This window comes from Eumetopias jubatus, unplaced genomic scaffold (assembly GCF_037043125.1).
Source record: "Eumetopias jubatus isolate StellerSeaLion01/CBP00866 unplaced genomic scaffold, mEumJub1_p1.0 scaffold_2, whole genome shotgun sequence".
In the NCBI taxonomy this organism is placed as follows: domain Eukaryota; kingdom Metazoa; phylum Chordata; class Mammalia; order Carnivora; family Otariidae; genus Eumetopias; species Eumetopias jubatus.
Genome location: NW_028274808.1, coordinates 87,895,421 through 87,903,443, shown reverse-complemented (window position 1 = coordinate 87,903,443; position 8,023 = coordinate 87,895,421). Strand labels below are relative to the sequence as shown.

At 33.3% G+C, this 8,023-nt stretch overlaps 1 pseudogene; it reads right to left on the bottom strand.

Annotated features, from left to right (window-relative positions):
- Window positions 1–373: 373 nt before the first annotated feature.
- LOC114208178 (ATP synthase F(0) complex subunit f, mitochondrial pseudogene) lies at window positions 374–745 on the bottom strand (annotated as a pseudogene).
- Between the last annotated feature and the right edge of the window lie 7,278 nt (window positions 746–8,023).

Sequence of the window (8,023 nt, the reverse complement as noted above, 5' to 3'; positions counted from 1 at the left end):
GTCAATAATTTAGATATTATTTCTATGGTCCCACTGGATTTATTTCATATGGGAAACCAACTTGATTCTTTAAAAAATAAACTGAAAAATTGGATCAATTGAAGTTTGAATTAATTTCAATGCTCAAAGCAAAATTACATCTGAAGGACAACATTGCAACTACTGCAAATAATAAAAATGTATAAATTTGGCATTTATTATTTTTGTAGAATACTCATGTAAAGTAGCCTATAATCTTTATTTTGAGTAGAGTAAATGTATTAATAGTTAGTCCTATTTATGAATTCCACTCAATAGAATTAAATAAGTCCATGTTGAACATATACAATGTACAGAAACTTAGCTAAATACTACAAAATATAGAGATGAGCATTCATCTTTTATTGGATGTTAATATGAAAGGATTCAAGGGTGCCAGGCAAAGGTCATGGTCAGGAATGCCAAATGTGCCTCCACACTGGGCCCTCTTCAAGTGGTACTTGCATAGCTGCTCATGTTTGAGTTCCTTGTAACAACGACAGTAGTTGAAAAGCACATAAGCTGCCAGCACCATAGAAATCCCAGCAATGCCTCCTTTCTTCACATTGACATACTTGTTGTAATACCACTAGTAACCTCTTTGAAATGTTCCAGCAATGGCCTTAAGGGTGAAATCCGGCATCAGTATCCAGCTGGGCAGCTCTCCTAGTTTCACATCCATGAGCATATTCTCCTTCACTTATGCCATCTTGGAGTTCTGGGTCCATAATATTAAATATAATGATAATCAGTGATACTGGAAATTCAAACTGCTATAACTTTTTGGAGAAGAGAAAAATCACATAAAGTTGGATGGGACAGAAAATTCTTCAGTGTGACAGAAGTGATAGAAGGAGAGTGGAAACAATATGAGGATAAGAGGAAAGCAGACAGATGCCTACTCTGCCAGTTTATTTATTAATATTAATGACAAATCTGATTTGTTGATACTCTGTACTTCCTTTTAAAGATGAAGCTTAAAGAATTGAAGTGAATCTCCTTTCCAGTATTTAGCTGAGATGTTTGGAGACAGGGACCCACAAATATTCCTCTTGGACAACTAATAGGCTAGCTATTTTTCTGTGTCCTCCTTTTTCTTCTGAAACAAATCTCAAATAGCTAAGCTATTTTTGAAACAGTCTAGGGAGTGGAACAATTTCCTATTTATCAACATTCTTGTTTCTGTCAGACACAGATACAAGCCTATTTTACCCATTGTACATCCTTTTTTGAAATAATTTTGCAGATCATTACCTTGAACCACTGTGAAAAGATTTTTTAAAAGATAATAATCAGAAAACTATGGATTTAACAGGTTATTTTAATGTTGGTGTTTCTGATCCATTTTCACACTATTTCAGAAGTTGGTTGTGGTAGGCATCCTCTAAGATGGCTTGCAATGATCCCCACCCCTTGGTATTCATGCCCTTGACTTTTTTCTTTCTCCCCCTCTCCCTCCCTATTTTCTTTCTTTTAAGAAATACTACAGGGCACCTGGGTGGCTCAGTCATTAAGTGTCTGCCTTCAGCTCAGGTCATGATCCCAGGGTCCTGAGATCAAGCCCCACATCGGCCTCCCTGCTCAGAGGGAAGCCTGCTTCTCCTTCATGAACCAACCCTGCTAGCTTCAAATTTTTCTTCTGCAGCTTCCTCACCTCTTAGCATTCATAAAATTGAAGATACTTAGGACCTTGCTCTAGATTAGACTTTGGCTAAGAGAATGTTGTGACTGGCTTGATCTTCTATCCAAACTACTCAAACTTTTTTCATATCAGCAATAAAACTGTTTTGATTTCTTATTATTTTTGTGCACTGGAATAGTACTTTTAATTTCCTTTAAGATGTTTTCCTTCGCATTCACAACTTGGCTAACTGTTTAGTGAAAGAGGCCTTGCTTTCAGCCTATCTTGGCTTTTATATTCTTTCCTCACTAAACTTAATCATTTCTAGTTTTTTATTTAAAATGAGAGACATGTGACTCTTCATTTAAACTCTTAGAGGTCATTGTATGTTTATTAATTGGCCTAACTTCAGTATTGTGTCTCAGGAAATAGGGAGGCTTGTGGAGAAGGAGAGAGGTGAGGGCTGAGGAATAGCTGGTTGCTAGAGCAGTCAGAACACACACATTTATCAATTAAGTTCCCCAGGTTATATGAGTAGGGTTCATGGAGCCCCAAAACAGTTACAATGGTAACATCAAAGATCACTAACCATAGATCACCATAACAATATAATAATAATGAAAAGTCTGAAATATTGTGAGAATTACCAAAATGTGACATAGACATAAAGTGAGCTGATGCTATTGAAAAAGGTAATGTTAATAGACTTGCTCAATGCAGGGTTGCCAAAAACCTTCAATTTGTATAAAATGCAGCATCTATGAAGTGCAATAAAAGTGAAGCACAATAAAACAAGGTATTTCTGCATTTTAAAAAACTTTTTAGTTGGGGAAGTGCTTCATAAGCAAAATAAAAATTTTAGATGGAAAGATGCCATTTATGAAGAAAAACAATATTGATCCATGTAATTACAGATATCAATAATTTACTTTTTTTCATTGTTGTGTATTCACTGCACAAATGTCACATTTTGTCTATGGTTACTTACTTCTAGCTTTGGCTATTAGTAAAGCTATTATGAACATTTTTTTTTTACCTGTCTTTGGAGGACAAGTGCACTCATTTCACTCGAGAATCTATGTAGGAGGGGAATTGCTAGTTGTTTGGTAAGGACTGCCCAGTATCTCCCATGTAGTGGTGCTTGTTTATACTCTCACTAAGGATGCAAACAAATTTCACTTGCTACAGGAATCCTTGTCAACATTTGGTATTGGCAAACTCTCTCTTTTAACCATTGATGGATGCAGTTTAATTTGCATTTCCATGATTACTAATGATGTTGAGCACCTTTTATATAACTATTATCTGTTTTAATATATTCTTTTATAAGGTGTCTCAAGCCTTTTGCCCATTTACTATTTGGATTTTCCATTAATTTGTAGAGGTTCTTTATATAATCTGAATATAAATTCTTTTTCAGTTTGTATGCATTGTAAATGCCTTCTAATCCATGACTTTCTTTTCATCTCTTAATGGTGTATTTTAATGAACAGAATGTCTTAAATTTAATGAAGCATCTCTTGATGACCTATTGCTGTGTAATTAGCTTTCATAGAAATCAGTAGCTTAAGACATTGTATTATTTATTTACAATTCTATAGTTTGGGAGGGCATGGTAGTCTCTGGCAGTTGGATTTCTTACTTGGCAACTCACTACCCATAGCACAAAAGCAGGAAAATGTCATGTGTTCCACATTCTATTAGTTAAAGCACATCACGGGGTTACAATTGTGCGAAGATATGTGTACAAAGATTCTCACTGTAGCATAGTTCGTATTAGCAAAATGCTAGAAATGAATAAAATGCACATTAATATAGGGCTAATTAAATGTATCCTAGTATATTTATATAATGAATATTCACTCTGCAGATGCTAAAATAATGAAGTAGATCTAATTTGATGATATGGAGCCAAAATACATATTATTTACTGAAAATAGAAAACTGCATAAGAGGAAATGTATGTCTAACATCTCCTTTTTGTTAAAAATATAATAGTTGTACAAATTTATAGTCAAATGATGGTAGGATGCACAAAATAAAATTAACAATGTTTGCATATCAAAAAGAGTGCTGTTGGAATCTTTTATAGAAAAGAATCTTTCCTCGGCACCTGGGTGGCTCAGTATGCTGAACGTCTGCCTTCAGCTCGGGTCATGATCCCAGGGTCCTGGGATTGAGTCCCACATGGGATTCCTTGCTCAGCAGGGAGCCTGCTTCTCCACCTCCCTCTGCCTGCCACTCCCCCTGCTTGTGCTCTCTCTCTCTCTCTCTGACAAATAAATAAATAAAATCTTTTAAAAAAAAAGAAAAGAATCTTTTATGTTCCTTTATATTTATCATATGCTCATGTTAATTTTCCATTAGACAATTAATAAAAATATATGAAAGTAACATTTCAACATAACATCAGCAAAGTAAATAGTGCCAATTTTGTGTGTCTATCATGAATATGTTGTTATTGTTGATTCTGTTTTGATGTAAAGCTTAAAGTCCTGCCTGTATATTTCTAAGTACATGAGAAGAAAACTGGATGGTGATAATAAAAATGAGATTCCCAGTAGAATTTCAACATAATCAGGAACACCCTCAAGCAAAATAAATTCTGAGAATTTTAAAAATGCTTTCAGAAACTCATAGATATCTTTGACAATAGTCTATAGATAAACTAAAATTTATATTGGATGCATGTAAAAATGTTCACAGATATTGCATAAATTTCATGATGCCACAGAATATGAGACAGAAGTGAATAGGGGACATTACCATATCTGCTAAGACAGCACCTGTCAGGAGTGCAGTGAATATTGGCCAATAAAGTCTTAAGGATTTTCTAGTTGCATATTTCATCTTTCTTTCCCTCTTATACAATTGTGTTTTCTAATTTATCATTTAATTTATCTTTATTAAAATGTCAGATCATTTCTTACTACAGAGTAGGCAAAACAGCTTTATGCTCTATCATAGAAACTTTAATTGTCATCATATACCTGATTTCTGAGTCAGTCCCAAATGTCAGCTCTGTAAAACTTATAAAACATTTGTTTTTCTCCTTGTTTTTGAGAATTTTCCAATAAGTAAACATCAATATTGATGAAATGTAGGGCCTCGTACTACTTTATTAATATATAGTTTTTTTATCATTTGAATATGGGGGTGGGAGGCCACAAGAAAGCAGGGATGTATTACTGATAAATTTTTAAAATACAGAAAATCTGAAACGTGACTTGGTATTCAAATAAAATTGTTGAAAATGCAGATTTGAAAGGTAACCAAAGCCATAAGTTTAGCCTGGAGCACAGCCCCTAGGCAAGCTAGGAGGAAAAAAAAATGGCTTCTGTGGACTTGCCTGTAGGCAAAGTTTTTTGTTACAGCTACTTGCAGAAGCAGCTGAGGCACCAACCAGACTCTATAAGCAATTGCAAAATGCTAAGGTCTGTTTACCCCTCTTTCTAATCTCTCTAGAATTGGGTAGGAAAAATAAAGTTATAGCCTTGAGGAAAGAAAAGTTCACATTCTACAGCTTTCAACTTTAGAAAGTCTGAGCCAGCACCTACATGTTGCAGAGGTTTTGATTACGAGTTAAGAAAAAAAAATCAATACTTTGATTCCTGTGATTCTTTGTGACTGCAATAACATTGCACTCACTTGCTTTAGGATGAATAAAGTCATTATTGCAGGTGAGTGAACCAGAAAAATCCAAACTGAAAGCCAGACCTAAATTATTGCATAAAGTCAAATGTCAAAATGAATTTTTTGCTTTTTTTTGCTTCATGTATTTTATTTACTATAGTAAACATATAGAATATGAAAACATAAATGTCACGTGTCTTCTCTTCACTAAAAAGAATGTGCTGTAGCCCCACACTATTGAAAAGAGCATTGGTAAAATGATGTTGCTACTATAACTTAAACGATGAAACAGAGTTTTGATGTTATTTAATGGATAACATTGATATTTAATGTGGACAACAGTCTATTTTATGCTTTGGTTACTCTGTATTACAAATGGGGAAACCAATGATATTGAGAACTGAGAGAAATAACAAATTACGAAAATAATAATTATGCAATCTTTAAACACAAAGCACAAAGGCAAATGTATTAACAGCAGCTTCATGAAATATGTAGAGGGTCATGAAGGCACACAGGGAATTGCCTAGTTCTGTATTGTATAACCATGTGTAAGCACATTACTCCCATGCGTAATAAGATACTCCTCAAGGTATCACTGTAAATATTTAAATCATATATTCAATCCCTAGGATAAAAGCAAGTATAAGAGACAATGCAAAAATGTTTTTCACCTTTGGCACCTAAGAATGTATGTTCTTTTATCTTATTATTTATTTTAGACAATGTATGTTATCAGTGAGGGTAAAAAATAAAGACTAGGAATAACTGAAGTCATTAAAGTAATATCAAGTTCTCATTTTCTATTAATATTTTTCTATATTTCATTAAAAATATTATCACTTGTGACTTTTTGCTTTACCTGTATTTATGTTCTGAAAGAATCCAGGACTATCATTTCTTAAAACACACACACACACACACACACACACACACACACACACACAAACAGGAAATTACAAAATCTCTTGAGGAAGAAAAAAAGAACATTTATTACAAAAACCAATGCCCAATGCAGTTCTACAAACCAAAAAACCTATGAAAATCTCCAATTTTATGAGTCTGTAGATAAGTTAAAATGAACATGAGCCATGAAAGAATAAAAGAAAGCACAGAGAATAGAGAAATGTAAAAATTAGAAAATGGGCACTGAATGAAGATAAAAGCTGAAATTTATTGAAAATTTTGTTAGCACTATGCAGTATGCCTTGAATATGTAATGTCCAAGTCCCTCCAAGGGGGAGGGTGGGTTATTATTATATAATTATGTACCTAGGGAAAACTGTTTAATAAATTCACTAACCAGCCTTCAGTTTCTTCGGCCAGTAGGGGGCAGCACTGACATTTAAGGGCAAGTCTTGACTCCAGCACACTTGGATTCCTTGCTGCTGGGCTGTTCCCTTTAAGTTTAAGGGAAAGCTCTTTAGTTTATTAGGAAGGCAGGAAGAATCTGATCTGGGCATTATTTGACAACAAAACTCTGATGAATTTTGTAGAAGGATACTGAGAGATGTTGCATATAAAGTCACTAAAGGTGTTGTATTACTGTTGCAAAAATCATGGAGAAGAGAAAGAAGGAAAGATGTAGCTTGTGTTTTAAATAAAAAGAATAGATTCTGTAAATTATAAACAGATGTGATTATATAGATCTTTGGTAAGTTTCTAGAATTAGATATTTAAAATTTGTGTGCTTAGAAAATTAAACCATTAATCACTAGATGTACTAATGGGTTCATTTAGTAAATGTCATTACGATTAATCTAATTGCCTCTTTTCAGTTATGTGGAATTAGCATGGCATTTATGGAGGTTTTCCATATAACCTACTGGATAGGAAAAGAAATGTGGGTGATGCAGAGAAGTTTATAGAGAAATTTTTTCAAAACATTTTAACCAATAATATGAAAATATATTAAATACATTTTATAAAATTTGCAAATAACAGGAAGTGGTCATTAGTGAAGTAACTAGAATCTAAAGAAATATAATGTAATAAAGCAATTCGTCTGCTGGGATGAACTTGAAAGTGGGTAAATGTAAACTTACATTTGGTTCTAAACAGGATGGAAGAAAATGGGAGTTTGATTAGGCAACAATACCTAGGAAGTAAGGAGGCATGGCATCAGAATATTTGTTAGTAAGCTCAATATCAGTCTCAAGTAATTGTCAACATTGGTATAATGTACCAACTCATATACCAAATACAATGCTAGTTTACATTAATAGAAACATAGTTGTGTTAGATTGAAGAATTTAAGAATATTGATTTGGGTTGAAAATAACCAAAACCTTTCTCATTGTAGAGTTATCCAAAAATGAAAGGAATTACCTCTGGAGTTTGGGTATTCTCAATTATTGTAGTTCTCAAAAATGCAAACTTTGGTGAGAATATATCTTAATATAGCAGGGATATATAAATATCCACCCATACTTATGTCAGGCACTTTAGAAGTAATCACTTATATACAATTGCTATGCTATGTTTAGATATTTAAGCAGCATAGTACAGTGTAAGAGTTCTCAAAATGTTAGGTCTCAGAATCCCTTTAAACTTTTTAAAAATCTTGAGGACTCCAAAAAGATTTTTTTTAAGAAATGTAGGTTATAGCTATAAATATTTATCACATAAGAAACTAAAGTAATTAAAATAAAAACTTAGAAAACTACAGACACAAAACTGTGATACTGGAATGTACAATATGGTCTAGCTTAAATTAAAAAAGATCTCCCAAAGTTAAAAAAAATAAAAGGC